At 41.4% G+C, this 21,056-nt stretch overlaps 1 protein-coding gene across 5 annotated transcripts in view; it reads left to right on the forward strand.

Moving 5' to 3' along the window:
- PCDH11X (protocadherin 11 X-linked) overlaps window positions 1–21,056 on the forward strand; it is a 1,122,530-nt gene that overhangs the window by 256,946 nt on the left and 844,528 nt on the right. The gene's annotated exons all lie outside the window — the stretch shown is intronic.

Genomic DNA, 21,056 nt, shown 5'->3' on the forward strand with positions numbered 1-21,056 from the left:
AGGCAGCAGTGAAGGAATAAATCAGTCTGTTTCTGACATTTTACTGTATCACATGATTTGTGGGAAGGTTCTCCTGGGTGACCATTCAATTGCTCTTTTTGTGCATTTCATTATGTCTGCCTACTGGAGAACAGTATGAATCAGTTTGTGTATGTCACATTTATTTTAATATATATTTACAAGAAGTGTTTTTAAATCTCATACTGTAGATGCTTTTTCTGTCAGTTAAAGGTATAATCATATAAACTTAACACAGCCAGTAGCTTTTTTTCACCTGAAATCAGAAAATAACTAACCACTGATGAATCTAAACCCAACCAGTTCCACCTCACTCACAACTGCCAGTCTTTACCATACCTCTTCTTTCTCCCTCCTACAATTCAGCATGGATCAGCTTCATTTTTTAAGATCCCCTATAGATCAATAAATGAAGTTCCAAACAGGAAGTAAATTTCAGAATTGAGACAGCTGCTCATGAACAATATCCTGCCTAACAGTTCCTTCTCTTTTGTACCCTGAGGGCTTCCACCAACTCCAGTGCCATCAAAGTGCACAGGGAGAGAAGCAATCTCTTGTGTAGGCAGGTCCCACAGCTATTTAGACTTTCTTGTGATAGTAAAGTTGAGACTGATAATTTGGCTTTTAAAGCAGGTTCCTTGTGTGTGTAAAGCATGCTAACTATTTTACTGGCTCTATGAATAGAGATGAATTTTCAATAATCCTTCTTTGATTATCTGAGTGAAAATAGTCCTATCAGCAATTTTGCCCTGAGAACTCCCTAAATTTGTCCACTCACAATAGATATGCCCACTGGTTTTGAGGGCATAGTTTAGACAATCCATGAAATACAGATGAAGGAATTTAAGCTGGTGACTATAGGCCAAAACTATCAAATGATATTAATATATCAAATCCCAAGCCCCTCATTCACAAGGTCTTTGTACTACACTTGCTATTAAATTAGGTGATTAAAATCCCATTTGTTAGAGAAATGGTCTGTACTCCTCATTTCTCAAAGAGTAGATACATTATGTTATCATTTCTGTGACACTAACCTGTAATGTGTGTACTGTATATATTCACAATATATACTGCTCCTCTATAGTAATACTCACAATCTTAAAATATGCTGCTCCTAGGAGAATTAATCTCTGGCAGGTCGGCTGAAGAAAGAAAAAAAAAAGCCAGACAGATGGTAAAGGGAAATAATGTATGAAGTTTTATTTTATAAACTGTGATTAATTTCAATTTTATTTTATAATCCTTTAGGACTAAAGCTTTTAAGCTGCCAAACCTTGTGTGAGTAAATATGATGACACTTAAATTACTAACCTAAAGTGTACTGTCAGTTGTTTTTATTTACAGTATCATATGCACACATTCAGAATTAATTTAAAAGACTATAACTTGTGCAGCGGAATCAAATAACATGTTTCATTTATTGTTAAGGTAAAAAAATGAACTGTAAACAGTACACTTTCAGTCTGGCCTTAAGGCTGATGTCACAGCAAAGGCCAACCACGATTCGGATTGAGTTTGGTGCAAATCCTATTTCTCCATATTTTATTTGTTTGGATTTTGTAAAAAAACATTTAACATTTACATTACCAGATAAGTCATCCTTGATATGAACTGTCCAAAGGAACTGTAGAGATTTGATATGAATTATTTTTCCACTAGCTGCTGGTCACTCCCTGTCCTTCAACTCTCAAATAATACTCTCTCTCTATTCATCAACATTCCTATAATTCTCTTCAATTATCACAGTAAAGATTCTCAATTCATTCCTTCTGCTGATTGCAGCCTGGCTTTCCCCTCTGTCTTCTTCGGAACTGATTTTTCTGGGAACCAGTGGGCTTCACAAAGGTTCAAGAATTATATGCCAGTACTGCTGAGACAACATTGTTCAGATGATGGTGGCTTAGGCAGCAATAGCATGAGGAAGGGGAGGATGAGAGTATGGTAAGACTGCAGTATGTTTGTAACTTTTGGTTCACATTTTATTTACATTAGTAATTTTTAACTACTCCTCGATACCTGGGAAACTTTCTCCCTCTGTATCCATGACTTCTGATGACAACTTTGTTCTGTCAACAAATACACTCAACAGAGCAGCACCATAAACACTGGGGACATGCAGTTATGGAAGATGGACCTAGACTATGAAACTTGCTGTTTGAAATGAGAAGAGTACAGAATGTCTCTCTTCCACTTAACTTTCCCTTCAACTAATTCAAAGCACACAAATATACCCACACCAAAACTATTACTAGCCTTGGATTTCTCCTACAGGCTAACAGGAAGGAAAAAGAGTGAGATTGTTTCTGTTCTTGTTCCTTTAAAAATGGGGGGAGGGGTGTCGCTCATTTGATTAGTACCTAGATTTACATATCACACAATGTACTCCTCCTCTGCTTTGTTAAGGGCTTGTCATAATTATTTGTAATCATTGTTTTTTCTTTTTTCTTTTTTTTTTAAGGAAAATGGACACAGAAATTAAGACTGGTAGAATTGTGACAATTGGAAACAGGGAAACTGAACAGCTAAATTAAATTAAATATACCCTCTATGATTATACTGTAACATAGTATGGTGCAAAAAATGGACTTTGGTACATTATGGTAAAAGTATTTATTTTTGAAAGAATCAAAGACATTGAGATAAAAGTGAAATGCACCTTTTGAGAGGACATCTGGCAGAAAGCCTAGTCAGTGGCTCCTATAGAGCACTGTATTATTTCTAGGTCTCGGTATGTGAATAGTTTTGTCTTTTTAGATTCCTTTCTTAGCTTTATTTCATTGTATTAAATTTCATGTTTAACTTTTTCCAGCTTCGTGGCTGATCTTTGGAACTTCCCCTACTGTAGTGAAATTTCCCATCTTATATACCATGTCTTACCTTTTATAAGAAGAGGAAACCCACGCTGGGTGAAGAAATCCAAGAGTTACATCAACTGTGTTTCTTGGTCGTGTCCTCTTGTAAGCCTTCTTCTTCCTTTGTACAGAACAGTGGTCCCTAACGTTGTGCCCGCGGGCGCCATGGCACCCACCGGGGCATTTAGGTGCACCCACCGAAACATCTTGGCTGGCTCCGCCCCCGGCATGTGGCACATGTGTGATGCCAGCCCTCGGTGCGTGGCGCATGGGTGGCCTCTGCCCCGGGCACACGGCACATGCGCAGTGCCGGCCCCGGGTGCAGGGCATGTGGGTGGCCCCTGCCCCGGGTGCACGGCAGATGCGTGGTGCCGACCCCAGGCTCAGGGTGCATTGGTGGCCCCACCCCCAGGCGCACGGCGCATGCGTGGCCCCGGCCCCGGATGCCTGCCCCCGGATGCCCGGCAGCCCCGAAAGGTTGGGGACCACTGGTATAGAACACTCATGTGTTCTGTTAACATCTCACCATGATTATCTTCCTGCCACCAAGCTTAATTTAACTGATCTCTGGAATTCCATTCTTTTTATTCCTGATGTGGTATCAAGCATCACCAGTCTGCAGCTTAGTCCCAGTCTTCCTCTCAGAAGCTGGAAATCATTACAATTTATATCACTCCCTAGACTAATGTATAGGCTAGTGGAGCCAAAAAGCTGGCAGAGTTGAATTGTCTTGTTCCAGCTATGAATTTGGCACTAAATCTAGGACTTGAAATATGATCTCCTGCTTTACATACAGAGCTATCACTTGGCTTGTTACTGCAAACCTGCAATCGAAAGATTTTTACTTGTGTATGTGATAATGTATTGAAGTTTTTCTATTTCAGTGTTCTGTTCAGGTAATAAATTATGAAAGTGGGAGCAATATTTCATAGTGTGAATAGTAGCAATCCCCCCCTTCCCTCCAAAAGAGGTAATCACAGATGATAAGTGAAATGACAAAGAAAGGTTTATTTCAGATGAACTCATATGTGTTTCTTTGTGAATCTTTCATTTTAATTCCGTATGCACTGATTAATGAATACTTGGAATTTTCAGAAATCACTGAACAATGGCACACAGGTGAGCTGGAACCAGTTCCTGAACGTCTCTTCTAAGCAAAGCCACCTTTCAAAATAAGTATTTTTTTAAACGACCTGTGAACATTTTTATATTAAATGAGCCTTTTTAGAATTTGGGATGTATCATAAGAAAGTCATCTTATAGTCTTTTCCCAGGATCATTAGGCTGGCTGTGTGTTTCATGGTATTTGCGGACAGAAGTCAAGTACACATGGGGGAGGGGAATGTTTGAGTGACATTACCAGAAATGACCTTGGCTCAGCTTGTTAAAAATTCCTGCCTACTGTGAGGCTGGGTCTGAGTAGCTGCTTGTTCTGGCCTCATTGCAAAGGTAGCTAGTATTGTCATGACCGTGGCAGCAGCTACAAGGCTAATTCCATGTGATGTGCAGAGATGTCCCTCCAAACACAACCTCAAGGTGTCCATGGGGGATTCAGCATTTGAACCCTACTGCCTGTTACTTTAGCAACAACATGCTGGCAGTATGGCTGGAATCTGCAGCAGAAAATTCTGAGAGAGCTCTTTGTTAAAATTTTGGCTTCATTTCACCTTATTGAAAATAGTATTGGCCCATGAATCTTGCTTTACAGGAATTCTTGGTTACAGAAAATAAAAGAGTACAAATTATAAGATTTTTTTCACACAGTGAATGCCTTCCCATTAAACTTAGCACTGTGTTGAATAATCATTCATCCAATAATGGCTTCTGTTTGTACCTTTCATCGCCTTACTTTTTAAATGAAAGGGCATTAACTTGTCACTGGCCTGTCTGCCTGTAAAGAGAATGTTCTTCTCTCACTTTTAAAATGACAATCTCAGAGATGTGATTAGTATGAGCAGACGGATGCACACACATCCAAATACAGCACATAAACAGGATATGTACTTTAAACAATCCCAATAAAAGCCAATAGGGTTTTACTTACAATAGTGTTCAGTTATTTTAGTGTAAATAAAATGCCATTTCCTTATCATCCTATGATTTTTCTTGAAAGTCAATCTTTCTTGCTTTTTAAACTCTCTGGTTGCATTTCTTTTCCCAATTCGTCAGGCCTTAGTCAAGATGAATACCACTTACTTTTCTAAGCAGCCCCATAGGAGTGAGGCTAACTGAAGTAGTCCACCAGCTGGGTAAGAAAGATTCAGCCCCTAAAGGAGCTGTATGGTATAATTATTAATTAATCTAGCCATATTTAGAGCATAGGATGGGCCTCGCCCATTATTGTAGGCTTTCCCAAGAATTCTGATTTGAATCATTCTGGCAATACTGCCCCAGAAGCCAACCACAGACAGTAATGATCATTGCATTGAAAAAAGGCAAGTTCTTTTTTGAAAGGACCCACTTCCAAATGCATGGAAGGTAGACAGCTATTATTGTGTTGGGGACATTAGAAATGGATAGACCTTAGTTTCTCCTGAGCCATTGACATGTTGGGGTAATACATAATTCATTAATAAAATACTTTGCATTCCTATTCAGCTTTGCATCCAGAAGGTTCCCAAAGTACCGTATTTCAAACATCTGACAAATTCAGATATGAATATGAATCAGTTAACACACTACGGACATGCAGCCACCTTGGGGATGCAGTGCAGACTGTCTTGTAGCACACAACAACAGTTTACATTTATTTAAGAAAGTAAAGAAGCAGTGACAGATGAGACAGTGTTATCTTGTTTTTATCATTGGGACATTTTGACTTGTGCATTTTTAACTTCATGTGCAACAACTCAATAGTATTTGTAAAATAACTGTCTGGAATTAGGTGAGATACTTCCGGTTCTCTGTGTATCAGGGTTGAAATTAGGAGAATAACCCTCCTGAATCCCTATATCATTTAAATTGCACTTATTCTGTTTTTATTGAGATTGTTTAAAAACCTCTAGAAATGGAGATTCCACCACCTCCCTGCATAGCCATTCCAGTGCTTCCCCACCCTGCTTGTGAAATAGTTTTTCCTAATCTTCATCCTAGACCTCCCCCACTGCAACTTGAGACTATTGCTCCTCATTTTGTCATCTGTCAAGTAATAAGCAATAAATTAAAGTATGTACAGCTCCACAATTAACATTTCCTTCCTAAATTTGCTCCTCAACCCATTGATAAGTCCTGCTCATCACATTTCCCTGAATTACATAAACTGAATAAAAATAAATCATTTGACTGCTAGGAATTGTAAATGACCATTCAAACTGTGAACAGCTGTCTCTGCTTTGAACTCTTCTGAATGCCTGATGTCAGTAGCTGAGGGGTTTGCATTCAGTGCTGCCACCTTACCCTATTGTTAGTATTTAAAATACTCTTCTAAGATAGAGCCATAATATCTTTACTTCAGTTTCATGGATATCCTGACCTTTTAAAGAATATTAATTTATATCCTATTAATCTTGTTCCTTTTGCTTTTTTTTCTATCATAACCTCTTCTTCCCTTCTTCTTCTCTTTTCCATTGTCTAACTTTCCAGTTTCCTACATATATACAGTCATGTGCAGCCCTGTATGTAAGAGCTGATTGAGAGACCACCTGATAGCTGCTTCTGCATTCTGAGTAAAATATTTTACTCAATTACTGGGACTTGCTGTTTCCTTCTTGCAATAATCAAAACTTCACTACTTTATTACATAGGAAAGATGAGGTCACATATGTTAATAGTAGCTATTAGGAGCAGGCAGAGCTGCAACAAGTATTTCACAATCACAGTGAGGAAGATGGAGGAAGAGGGGATGAAAGAAGAGGAAGTATGGCATTAGGAAAAGGCAGAAAATAGGGAACAGGCAAAGGTACAGGATGCATGTGTATATGAAAGGGAAAGGAGAGAAAAAAGAGTTTTTTGAGTTTAGAGTAAGAGAGGAAGGTAGCAGAACAATCAGGATGAAATTAGTAATCTGTGCCCAATAAACTAATAGAATCATAGCATTAGAAGAGACCTCAGGAGGTCATTGAGTCCAACTCCTTCCTAAAAGCAGGACCAATCCCAAATTGGGATTTTAAAATCTCTAGAAATGGAGATTCTGCCACCTCTCTAGGGAACCCATTCCAGTGCTTCACCACCCTCTTAGTGAAATAGTTTTCCCTAATATCCAATCTAAACCTCCCCCCTTGTAACTTGAGACCATTGCTCCTTGTTCTGCCGTCTGTCAATTAATGAGCAATATCAAATAGTTTTTTCAGTTAGTGAATAGGAAATTTTATATACTTATCTAAATCGTATCTGAAACTGGAGCAAGAAAGTCAATATGGTTATTTCTTGATTAAAATCGTGCTAGAGATGAGTTGTTCAGAAAGTGTATCAGGCTTTCTCCTTCCAGGCCTGGACAGAAACAGGGAAGCCAAAGGAGAAAATAAATGACAAAAATTAAACAATAATAAGAAAATGCTAACTATACTTCCCCCCAAATCTCACAAAAGTTTATTTGTATTTAGCTTGAATCTCAGCCTTGGTCTTTGGTTCTTATTCAGTTGAGTACTTCCACAATAGGTATTATTACATAAAAAAAACCCTGGATTTTTTTTAAATGGAGATTGCCTATCTCCTAGAACTAGAAAGGACCTTGGAAGGTCATCAAGTCCAGTTCCCTGCCTTCACAGCAGGACCAAGTACCATCCTTGACAGTTTTTTGCCCCAAATCCCTAAATGGCCTCCTCAAGGATTGAATTCATAACCCTGGGTTTAAGCAGACCAATGCTCAAATCACTGTGCTTGTACATCCGTATGCTATTTGTAGTCAGTTACTGCTTGTTATGTATTTCTGTGAGCTTTAACACTTTACCTTTCAGAAAGATTAACAAATTACAAGAATTACAGCACTGTCTCCAAAGTAATTAATTCAAAATCTTTAAATAAATGTTGGCACAGTATGGAGACTCTTTAATACTGGTGTTAACATAAGAGATGTGTGTCACATCCTCTTTTCTGAAATTAGTGATCACCAAATCCTCGAAGTCTGTATCAATACAGTGGATTAGGATGTGATATTGTTTTAACCACCCCCTATAGTTCATGTATAGAGCATGAGGTTTGTTATCATCAGTCGCTAAGTATGTCAGGATGCATCTTCGCTGCCTCAAAGAGGTCACAAATATCTGGAGAAATACTAGTTCAGGAGTGAATAGTGCAGGTTGTCCAACACACCATCCCATGAATAAAGGTACTGTTAGGAGACATGAAGCTGAGGAACTGTAGGAATCTAAGATGGCTGCTAGACTATTTGAAGAGCCCTGCAAATATGTGGGTATCCACTTTATATCCATGGCTCATTTTTGCAAATACTGATGCAGATGTGGATACACATTTTACATGTAGAACCCTGCAAGTCTGTGGGTATCTGGTTTATATCCATGGGTATCCACATCCACAGATGTTAGTGTGGATATCCATGGCTTGTGGATGTGGATACAAAATTTTGTATCCAGGCAGGGCTCTAACCATCTGTACTAACAAACTTCTAACTCCATCGTAAAGTCTGTTTCCCAAACCCAGAATAGCATATAGACATCTAGAAGCAGGGAAATCATAGAGCATCCTGGGCTCATAATGGCATATGTAATTACATTGATTTTCTTTTTCTATATACATTTTTAAGGGTATAATTTTCCTGATTTGTTTACAATTTGCAGTATGCAGTTACATGCAGATAAAAACACCTATGGAGTGCTTCTCTTTTTTTTCTGCCCATTCTTGCTGCAGAGACTCAAAATAGAGGTCTTCCCCCAAAAGAACTAGCTATCAACACTGACTGGATCAAGATGCATTGACTTGGCATTCCAAGAAAACTTACCATATTTGAATACATACAAAGAGACTGGACCAGTTTTCTCTGTAAGCTGAGTGCTTGGGCAACCATTTAGGAGAATTTCAGATGCAGCCCAGCTGATTAGCAGAGTGTCCACATCTGGCAGCATATTTTTTACTGGTGGTGCACATCCATACATGCCTGAGTGCACATAACACAATTTATTCTGCACACAAATGAAAAAAATTAGAGAGAACATTGAACTGGACTAATATAAACGATCACATCCCTATTTAAGATTTCTTAGTCCTGCTCCAAACCAAAGATGTGCATCATTCCTTTGTTGTTGAAATAATTTCACCTGAAATTCATAAACCAGTAAGCCCAATAAATATAGTCCACCTTGCTTAGTCACTCTGTTTTGACATACTTTGACTAAAATTGTCAAACCCAAAAACCCTTCTGATTTTTGTAAAATTCCAGCCTGTATTCTTGTTCCCCAAGAAGGCTGCTATTGTTTTGAAACGTACATATGTGTGAGTTAGAATCTTTTCTGCCATGTTGTTCAGGCTTGGCCACTGATTCCAGGCCCCACTTGGCTTCTGGACCCAGTGCCAGGCCCAGCACATTGGGTCCCGCCCAGCTGCCTGACGTATGGTCCTGACTAACAGCTCTACATGTATACTCCTGGCTACTGGTCCCTGCTCTATAGGATGATGAGGGGCATGGACAGAGGTAAGGGAAGTGCAACTCAGCACCTCCACTCTAAAAGTTGTCCTACCACCACTGACCTAATGGACCCAATCCAGCAGTTGCCAATGAGCATGGCTACCAGATTGGGCCCCTGCACTTTACTCAGGGAGCCAAAAATGTGTCTTCCCCAGTTTACGAATCACTCTGAAGCTTTGGATCCCAGGTGCCTGGAGGGAATCAACAGTGTGCATCCCAGCAGCAAAGACTTAGGGAGCTAGGAACTTAGGTCATGTCCACACTCAGGGTATGTCTACACTACCACCCTAGTTCGAACTAGGGTGGTAATGTAGGCAACCGGAGTTGCAAATGAAGCCTGGGATTTAAATTTCCTGGGCTTCATTTGCATAAAGCCGGGCGCCGCCATTTTTAAATGTCCGCTAGTGTGGACTCCGTGCCGCGCGGCTACACGCGGCACGGACTAGGTAGTTCGGACTAGGCTTCCTAGGCTTCCGAGGAGTAACAGTAGTTCGGACTAGGAAGCCTAGTGTGAACTACCTAGTCCGCACGGAGTCCGCACTAGCGGACATTTAAAAATGGCAGCACCCAGCTTTATGCAAATGAAGCCCGGGAAATTCAAATCCCGGGCTTCATTTGCAACTCTGGTTGCCTACATTACCACCCTAGTTCGAACTAGGGTGGTAGTATAGACGTACCCTCAGAGATTAGACTGAATTTACAAAGTTTAACATTTGGGAACCCGATTTTAAGTTCTATGTCCTCACTATGGGGAAGAATCGACTGTAGTCTGAGGCAGTCTCCATTAATGTGGATGTACTACCTCAGACTCAGAGCCCCAAGAAGCACTCTGGGGAGGTGCAGGAAGTCCATACGTTTGAATTAGCGGCACCGGAGTGTCCACACTAACATTTTTTCAGACTTACACGTTCAGGAATAGCGTTATTCATCATGAAAAGCAGGACTACAGAGTTCAAATTCCAGGGCCCCTATTCCAGAATAACAGGCTTGTTAGGGTGGACCCATTCCTTACAAATTCGACCTCGGAGGTAATTTTGGATTAAGGTCCTAATATAGACCAGATCTTAGGGAGCGCTGCAAAAATGTAGGCGCTGAGCAAGTTTAGGTGGCAGATAAGTGGGAGTTTTGTCAATCTCAGTAGAGCCTGAAACAGGGCTTTAGCACCTAAAGTAGCCATGGATCACATTCTAGGTTTTTTTGTGGCAAAGATGTATAAATTAAGGGCTTTAAGCAAAAGCACTGGTATCCTCCAAGGCAGAATTGAGATATAGGAAGTATTTATTTATAAAAAACCCTGTGATTAAAAAAACAGAAAAATAATGTACAGTATAACATGCAGAATTTGGGACATAGTCTGAATTTCTGAGTCTTATGGTACTCTTACAATATTGGAATTACTGGAAGACTGGCTAAAATTAGGACTGCATACTGAATCTGCCTATTCAGTTTCTATATGAACCTAGTTTTTTTTTATTGCAATTTTTCCTAAAGTATATAAAGGAATAATGTGACTTTTTTTTTATTAATAACAAGCCACCAGAAAGGGTGTTTGATGGTTCAGAAATCCTGAGTGCAAACAGAATTCAATAACACTCATGTACAGTATTGCTAGATTTACTGCTGCTACATATTGAGTTGAATAACAGTCCAGTACTATCGCTTACAATTTGACTCAAAAGCATTTACATATTTAAAATCCATTTCATTCTGCATCTGGATCTCCACTGCAAGGGAAAAATCGACATATCTACTGAATGTTTTGTGTAAAGTACTGCTGGACTACATTAAGTGGAAGTTGTGTAAGTGAAATGCCATGAGGCACATGGTTTTGTTAAGCAACTAGCTTCAAAGTTAACTTTACATTGTTAATCACATAAATCTCTTAAATAATTAGCATTGCTATTCACTGGGGCCAAGCATTTAATGGCTTTAACAGTAATTAATTAGATACTTCCCCAACGTTAGTGGAGGTTTTAAATACTGTAATATTTATTGAAAGTGTCTCATAACATCTTTGTATTACTTCCAAAAATAGATTTTATTTGCTTTGAAAGCATCTTTCAGAATAGTCTATGGGCGCATGCATGACTCATCAGATTAGATTATACTGACACAGTTTGGATTAATCTGAACTCTTTGTTATTATGAAAAGCTGAAGAATGCTTATTTATAGAAGAGAAGTTATGTCTTACTACTAATATATGAATCTGCTATATGTTTTAGAGAGTTTGTGCATCTGTGTGTCCATCTGTCCATCTGTGAGTCCATTTGTTCAAGAATTCTTCCTAAAAGGAAAGAGCTAGCACCACCAAATGTGGTACGCAGCTTCCTCTTATCATAACTTAAAGCAAGATCAGGGTTTCGTTGTGCCAGAACAATGGAATGTGCATGGAATATGATTATTTCGCATCAAAAGGAAAGGGAGGCGTGTGATAGCAGGGACCATTGTATTCATGAATGACCATGGGGAAGGAAGGGCAGCAAACACTCCAGCCCCAGGAAGCAGCCTCTGGCCCCTGCCTCTTGGGGCCACCCATGGGCCATGATGCCAGGCAGCCTCTGACACCCCAGGCTGTCCTGGGTAGTAGTCACCAACTGGACCGGTGGCCCCCACTGCTCCAGGCTGGTCCCAGGAAGAAGCCAGAAGGCAGCCTGTGTGGTTCCCTCCACCCCGTGCTGGCCCCAGGTAGAACCCAGGGGGAACTGTGTCTCCCCCATCACCTGCATGGGCTAGCTCCAACTCTGGGAAATGCTGCGTAAGTCTTCTAGTATTACATATTCTCAGTAATGACACTAAATATACTCTATATAATATGTATACTAAGGTCTCCTAAGATTTTCAACAGAAGGGCTCTAGTGTTGTATACTTCAATTAACTTATTTAAGGCCTTATTAATACTGACTGGAAACATAAAGGTTTTTGAAAGAGCACTTTTGGAGTCAATACCATTGCATGTTAAATGTGAAGTGAGTGCATGTGACTCATATGTATTGCTGCAGTGAGGTTTGTCATTCTTAGAATCTTTAATTTCATGTACGTTGCAGCTCATATAATCCTTGTTTTCTAGGTGCCTTTGAGTTTTGCTCACACATTCTTTGATTACATGATATAGCTCTCTTCTCTCATCTGAAGCAGTAGAATCAACATCCATAGCTGGGGCATTTGAGGTCACTTAAAAGTATATGTAGCTCTCTGCCGTGCTTTGTTTGTGTTCATGTAGCTGTTGTCCACTTGCATTTCTCCTGAGAGTGAGTGTGTGTATGCAAGATATGTGTGTGTGTGGGTGGGTACACACTCTTGTGTGTATGTGTATTCTTGAGAGAGTAGTAAAAGGACAAATTGATTGTTAAATAACATTCTCCGAGGTCTCCTATTATTATGCAAATTTCATCACACACATTCTACTTCCACATAATTGATGTCTACAGTAAAAAAAAATCAGCACGTTTTATACAGAAATATTTCAATGTATTCTTTAAAGAGTAAATATATTTCAAATCTTTTAAATAGAGATTTTGGACATCTCACAATGAAGGATCACAAAAAAACAGGCAGCTGTTGAATACCACTGAAATCTCCAAAGACCTGAGTAATCTTTTATTACATCACAAAGTGTAGAGGATAACTACTCTCCTTAGGGTTGTGCCAATGCTCTAGAGATCTCCTCTCGACATCAGGTCAGAATAAGAAATTGAATGCTTGAATGTTAAAAACCATCCCATGCTCAGGTTCTTTGTATTGCTCCCTTGAGATGGGCAAAGAGCTAGCAAGTTGAATGCCAAGTGCCTGCACTAACGTTTATACCCATTATTTTTCTCTCAGTCTGTATAGTATAATTACCCATCCAGTGTCAGTATATGTTGGCCCATTCTATCACCTAATGAGATGGTTTGTTAAGTAATATTTGGCAAGGACATTCCAATCTGCCTTGCCATTTGGCTTTTTATTAATTTGATTGCCTCCAGTGCAACTACTTCACCTGTAATAATTCAGTATTACTGCATCTTGAGTCTGTGCAAAGAAGGTCAGTTTGAACTTTTTGACTGCGAATGTGACAGTTGTCATAGAGGCTCATTTTATCCTTAATTGTGTGAAATCTATGGAATGCCAATTGAAGCTTTCAGAAATTCAAAGGGTGTGCTAGATATCTGATTTTTCTCTGGAATAATGTTTGATTTCTACAGCTTCTTAATGACAGAGGTAACGTCATGATAATCTGTAGTATGATATGTTGTGACTGGGATTAAACAAGAGAGTGTAATTCTCCTGGTATTTTAACTCAGGGAGACATTCTTGACTCAAGAATAAAAGGTTGGTTGTATTCCCTTTCCAGCATTTAGGACTGTATGATAATTTAAATACATTCACTTCCTATTGGCTTTTTTTTCCTTTTCACATTCTTTAAGAGTATTAGACTCACTGCTGTTTAGAAATGTACAGGTGGAACAGAAGGAGAGGGCTTCTAATAAGTATTATAATTGTAGGGCAATAGTAGGTACAATGACCCCAAATTTGGCAAACTAATGGACATGTGCTCACTATTCACGGTAGAGGGAACTACACCTATACTTTAGTGAAGCCTGCAGCAAGCAGTAGTTGATTGTTTGAATAGTAAGTAGGGTGGGTTTTGTCATTCTTCACTGACACCCTGTGCCTGAAAACTTGTGTGGTGCCTGGTGAGCACAGAGGCAGAAAAGCAAAAATGTAAGAGGTGGAGTTACCTGGCTGGTCAATGCATGTTATTTTAAAGTTAACAGCTACTGTGGTCCATATTATAACTAATCCATAATTGCCAGGGTTTCATGGATGGCTTGAGTCCAGGTGTTGAGACACCTTAGGTGTATGGTCTAATTTAGTCTGACAGCCAGTATGGTACTTGGACTGACAATTGTCGTGTTTTCAGGTGGCCTCAAATGACATGGAAAACATTTATGTTTGCTGGTGCCCCTGCTCCATACTTGGATTTTACATCATAATGGTATTGAAACAAATAAAATCAATTGATTATTTAGCCCCCATTATATCACTGCCTTTAGAGTCAAAGTGTTATAATCAGCTTTCATAATGCAGGTAAATGATCTAGTGATCACACAGAGAATTACACTTCATATCCCATAATGAGTAATCATAGAATCATAGAATAATAGGACTGGAAGGGACCTCTAGAGGTCATCGAGTCCAGCCCCCCACCCTCAAGGCAGGACCAAACTCCGTCTACACCATCCCTGACAGATGTCTATCTAACCTGTTCTTAAATATCTCCAGAGAGGGAGATTCCACTACCTCCCTTGGCAATTTATTCCAATATTTGACCACCCTGACAGTTAGGAATTTTTTCCTAATGTCCAATCTAAACCTCCCCTGCTGTACTTTAAGCCCATTACTCCTTGTCCTGTCCTTAGAAACCAAGAGGAACAAATTTTCTCCTTCCTCCTTGTGACACCCTTTTAGATATTTGAAAACCGCTATCATGTCCCCCCTTAATCTTCTTTTTTCCAAACTACACACGCCCAGTTCATGAAGCCTGGCTTCACAGGTCATGTTCTCTAAACCTTTAATCATTCTTGTCGCTCTTCTCTGTACCCTTTCCAATTTCTCCATATCTTTCTTGAAATGTGGCGCCCAGAACTGGACACAGTACTCCAGCTGAGGCCTAACTAGTGCAGATTAGAGCGGCAGAATGACTTCACGAGTTTTGCTTACAACACACCTGTTGATACATGTGCAATGAAACCAAAAATATCTTATAGGAAAGGCATCTCCTGATAGACAAAAATGGATACATTTTAAAAGAAAATTGTGAAACTTAATAGAACTTCTGTTGGGGATGTTTGTTCATAGCAGCCCAAGAGTTAGGGAGGACTCTGTATTTATTTTCTAGGCAGAAATGATGACTAGTCATCAATGGTTGAGGTTTTTTACACGAGGGGTGCCAGGTTTAATGTAACTGAACCTACATCTTAAGAGGGGAAAAAAAGGAAACACAGCAACAACAAAAGCAGCTACTTCCACAAGAGCGAAAGCCATTTGAAAGTCAGCAAACTGCAACTGCTGTTTGCCATGGACTACTGTGCAACAATCCTGTAGCAAACAGATTAAAACAGCAGGACAGCAATTGTACTGATAGCAGCAATATCTGTGTCTGTGTTACTTTTCCCCAGGCATGGAGAAGAAGTCTTTGTGCTGTTTCATCTGAACTATATAGCCATAATCCTAGTTTTGAACCATATGTGATTTATCAACAATATAAATATTCAGAAAACCTTGCTTCAAAATGGATAGTAGGCAAAATGGATGCATTAAATCAGTTAGCATGTATAAATACTCGATTGGAAATTATTTTTTATCATCTTTGCAATATTGTTTCTTAATCTGAACCATGAACAGATAACCCCTAGCCTGATATATATTCAAAGTTCTGCAGGAATATTTAAATAAAATAAAACACGAAGAAAGGGGAGATAAACTTATTTCACCAGTTTGTTTTACTGTAAGCAGGGATTTGGTGTACAGTCCCCAGAGACTCATGAAGGGAACAGTAATCCATCCCAATTTGCTTCTAAAAATAACTGGAGCTTAGTGGAGGGAGACACTGATTAAGAAAGTGATCTCAGGGAAGCAGGGTGCAGTTTCTAAAGCAATCCATTTTCTGCACCCCAGTTCAGTACTCCAAACCCAGCTTCAATGTGTAAGGTAGGTGGGAACTTCCCTCACGCCTCAGTGATCAACCTGAGAGTCTGTAGTTTCTGCCAGTCTCTTTCTTGTGGGACCGTATTCCATAAGCATTCTTTGTAATCCAACAGTGAAGAAAAACCTGTTGGGAAACATGAATGTCTATATACATTGCACACTTCCCAGAGAACAGGGGGAATGAGCTTGCTTACTGGAAGACGGTAGTTCTGCTGCTGTATCTCTTGTGGAAGCTATAGTCTAGGTAACCTTGTAAGCAATTGTTTGCTTGTAATTATTAAAGCCATTGAGGAAGCTCTCAACCCACTTTTTAAAAAGCCTAAGAAATAAATGCAAGATAGGGTGAAGTTTGTCTTTATTTGTTGAATGCTTCCCACACTCAAGCACCCTTCCCCTCTGTTTGAAAGCCCCATACTGTGACTTTTGTTTTTGGAAGTTTCGCCACTGGTGCAAAGAAAATGTATCTTGCGTAGTTGGGCAATAAACCCCTGATAATCTGTGATGGAGTTTATCACATAATATACCAAAAACAGTATCGGTGAGTAAATGCATGCTGGTTAAAAATACCATAGAAATTAAGAGTGAAGGCACATTTGATACTCAATGTTATTTTTTACTTTGAAAGTGCAGTGTACTGGTTCTCCACAGGAAGCTTTCTTTTCTTTAAAAGCCAGAATAGAAATCATTCTGTGTCCTTCTAACCTCCCCCTGGATTCATTCAAAGACATAGGAAGGTAAGGTATTTTCCTTATTCTTCAGTTCATTCTGGAGGTTGTTGGTTTTTCCAGAAGGCATTTTAGCATTTGTCTACCTAGAGGTACTGTTATATTATTGCAATGCATACTCCTGGTAGGTGTGGTTCACTGTCCCGTGTAGTGGCATTTAGACCACTTAGGCTACATCTAGATTGTGGCGCTTTTCTACACCCAAACAGAATGAATCTTCTGATGTGCACCAGTGTGATTGTGATTTGTGACATACCACCTTCATATTGGTGCACATAACAAAATTCATGTGGCAGGAGTGGGTCCACGACGTTCTGATTATAGGAAGTGGTTCAGGGCTGGTTGGGGTGCAAGAGAGAGGCTCTTCGAGTAGTTGATGTGCAGGAGAGGGCACAGACTCTGGGATGGATGTATGGGCTTTGCGGTGGGGTCAGGGATGAAACCTTTGGGGTGTAGGAAGGTGCTCAGAGATGGGGAGGCTCAAAGTGAGGCTGGATATTGGGGATTGGGCTTACCTGTGGGGCTCTCTGCTGGGAGAAGGTGTCCCTTTCCCCCAGCCATAGCAGCTCAGTACAGGAACCAGCAGGGAGGTGCTGCCCTCTGCCAGTTGCAGCAACTTGGTGCTGTGTCCAGTAGAGAAAGGTGCCTCTTCGCTGGCCACAGCAGCTTTAGAGCTTGAGGAGAGATATCTCACCCCACAGCAGCTCTGAGCTCCTGCATGAAGTTTCCCTTAATGGGAACTTTGTCTGCACAGCCATGCAGCTTAGGGTGAATAGTCTTCTAAAGCACTACTTTGATAAGTTATATTGTCACAAACTGAGAATAAAGTCAACAGTGGAATAAATATCAACTCCAAAAATCTCTTTCCACTTAGTTAACATGTACAGAATCAAATGACAGTGTGTGCCAACACAGGGGAGATTGGTTTGAGTGAGCACAAGTGTTTGTCCTTTTGGGGTAGGCAAGAGGGTCATGCTTAGTATTCTGATTAATGAGAAAAGCTGATGGTGATTGTTCTAGATCAGGGATCTCCAACCTTTTTAACCACAAGATCACTTTTTCAATTTAAGTGCAATGTAAGATCTACCTCAGACCCAAATAACGATGCCCGGCTTCCTTCCCCCTCTTCTCCGAGGTTTCACCCTGCTCCACCCCTTCTCCAAGGTCTCACCTTGCTCACTCCATCTCCCTTCCTCCCCAAATCTCATTTACTTTCACCAGGCTGGGGTAGGGGTTGGGGTTGGGGTGCAGGCTCTGGTCTTGGGCCAAGGGGTTCAGAGTGTGGGAGGGGATACCCTGAAGGTTAGGAGGTGGGGTTCTGGAGTGGAGTAGGGAGATAGGGCATTTGCTTGGGGAGTGCAAGTTTGGGGGCTTGAGTTCCTTTCCTCACTCCACCCACTCTGGGAGTAGCTGGAGAACCAACACAGGCTGCCCCATCGATGGAGCTGGCTCCCACATTAGGAAAGCAAGATAAGGGACCTGCTGCAGGTAGGGAAGTGGGCTGGGTTCGGGAGTGGCTTAGGGGATAGACCAGTCACGGGGTGGGGGGAGCACAGAGTGGTGGCTTTGAGTCCTGTCTCCCCTCCAGCCAGCACAGGATAAGGGTCCTGGAGTGGTCTAGGGGATAGGGCATCAGCATGTGGAATACAGGGTGGTGGATTAGAGTCACCAGCCTCCACTCAGGTAGCAAACAGGTTGCCCTAGGGATCAAGTTGCCTCCCATATCAGGAAGGCAGGATAAGGGATGTCCTGAACGCACTGTGGGGTGGCTTCTTGAGTGGACTAAGGGATAGGGCATTTACCTGTGGAGCACAGGGTAATGGGCTTGAATCCAACCCATGCTGGGAGCAGTCAGTTAGTCAACACAGGCTGCCCCACAGGTGGAGTTGCCCCTTGCATAGGGGTGTGCCTAGACTACAGGCTTCCTTTTTTAGAAAAATTTCCCTGTGTCTAGACTGCTGGCACATTCTTTCGATCGTGGAAAACCTCATTTTACAAGAAATAATGCCTTTTTTTGAAAGTGCTCTTTCCCCCATTATTGAACGCAAACTGTACTTTTTCATTGCCTGGGAACTCTCTTTCAAAAAAGCAGTTTGCTTTTTCAAAAGTCCTGGCTGTAGTCCTAGATGCTCTCTTTCGAAACAGGCTTGTAGTCTAGACATACCCTAGGAAAGCAGGATAAGGGCCCCAGTGAAGGTAGGGCAGTGGAGTGGCCTAGGAGCAGGGTATTGCTTGGGGAGCACAGGGTCATGGACTTCAGACCCACCCACCCTGGGAGCGAGGGAGGGAAGGGGCAGACAGCCAACCCACCCAGGCTGCCCTAGGGATGGAGCTGGCTCCTGCATTTGTGAAACAAGGTAAGGGACCAGCTAAAGGTGGGGTGGGATCTCCAGTGAACTCAGGGGGAGAGGTCATCGGCCCCTTGACAACAGGGCGGTGGCTTGATCCCACCCTCCTCTGCCCACCCAGAGGACAGCTAACACCAGCTACCTCAGGGATGGAGCTGGCTTCTGCATTAGGAAAGCAGGATAAGGACCCCTCTGAAAGCAGGGTGGTGAAGTGAGTTCTTGAGTGGCCTAGGGCACAGGGCCCAGGGCACCTGCCTAGGGAGGGTAGGATTGTGGGTTCAAGTCCCACATTGGGGCCAGACAGCTGCCCCAGGGATGCAGAAGTAGAGCCAGGGCAGACTCTTCACAATGCCCATAAGCAACTGGTATATACAGCAGTGACCCCATGAGCTACTCTTCACCTACAGGCACCAGCCTCTACTGCCTGCAGCTCTCTATTACTGAGCTGCAGGAGCAGTGTCTGCAAGCAAGGATAGCATGTGGAGACCATCTTAGAGGTTGCAGGGACATGCCAGCCACATCCAGGAGCATAATTACTCCAGACCAGACATGACAGGTTAGGAATTTTAGAACTTACTACTGAAATAATTAAATTTAAGCATAAGAGAAAAATGAAAATGATTAAAAGCACAGACCAGTAACTGACTTTGCAAGCAGTAAAAGTAGTAACAACCCCCTCCCCCATGTATGTGTTGGGTCAGGAGATGAGAAGGAAGGACAGTGTGTATTTGTGAGTGACAGACACACACACAGTGTGTAAGAGTGGAAGGTTTGCATTGCCAAGCTCCCTCCATCCCCATCTCTCTGTGTGGAGACAGGGTACAGGAGTGGGGGGAGGAGGGACATCCTGACATCAGTACCTCCCCCCCATCTCCCTCCCACACCCTGCAAAGCAATCAGGAGGCTCCCAAGGGACAGCTCCAAGGCAGAGAGCAGGAGCAGCAGGACAGTCTGGGCTGGGGCAACTGAAGTGCCCGCACTTTAGAACTTCCTAGCCAAAGTAGTCAGGATCACCTGTCAGAGACTCCAAGCAGGTTATGCTGAGGAGAGGAAGACCAGAAGTGCAAGTGTCACCAAACCTGCGGCCTCTAGAACTTGGTGTATGAGCCTCTACAGTTTGAACCAGGAGGTGCTAAGCTAAGGCCGAAGAGCACATGCATTCTTTCTCTCTGTAAGTGGTCTCAGTGCCACTTGGTGGAACAGTGCACCACATCCAGTGTAGTGTGTGGGTTACACCAGGAAGATTTGGCATTTGCTCTACACAAGAGTCCCAAACTTTTGTAACTTTAAACTCTACCTTAACTTCAGCATAGGACCACTACATATCCACAACTATCCCATGTTTCTGTCAATTAACCAGTTTCCTAATGCCTATTATTTGTTATTTGCACATTGGTAGCAAGATCAAGGATCAGAAAAGGAGCCTACTTTTGTTTGGCTCCATAGATGAATGTAATAAAAAGACAGCCAGTCCCTACTCCAAAGAATGCTCACTTCGGTTTTATGATAGGACACAACAAATAGAAAAAGCGGACAAGCACTGGCATATCTTAAGGATGAGGCAACAGTAAATAAAAATCATGTATTTACAGTATAAAAGCTAGCCTCGGTAGTGTGAATTTTCCATCTGCCTCTGGCATTTTTTTTAGGCAGCATAGTAAAAGTGAGTGTAGACTCTAAAGAAATTTTACAATCAGGTTTATGCTAGTCTATGCTTAAAATTTATGCTGACATAGCTATGCCACTCATGGTAGGCAAAATCCAAGCGTGGCATAGATGCAGATAGGTTTACAGAAACATACTTATGGCAACCTAGCTACCATTACTTATAGGGGGTGT

Source organism: Pelodiscus sinensis, chromosome 13 (assembly GCF_052426305.1).
Source record: "Pelodiscus sinensis isolate ZL-2025 chromosome 13, ASM5242630v1, whole genome shotgun sequence".
In the NCBI taxonomy this organism is placed as follows: Eukaryota; Metazoa; Chordata; order Testudines; family Trionychidae; genus Pelodiscus; species Pelodiscus sinensis.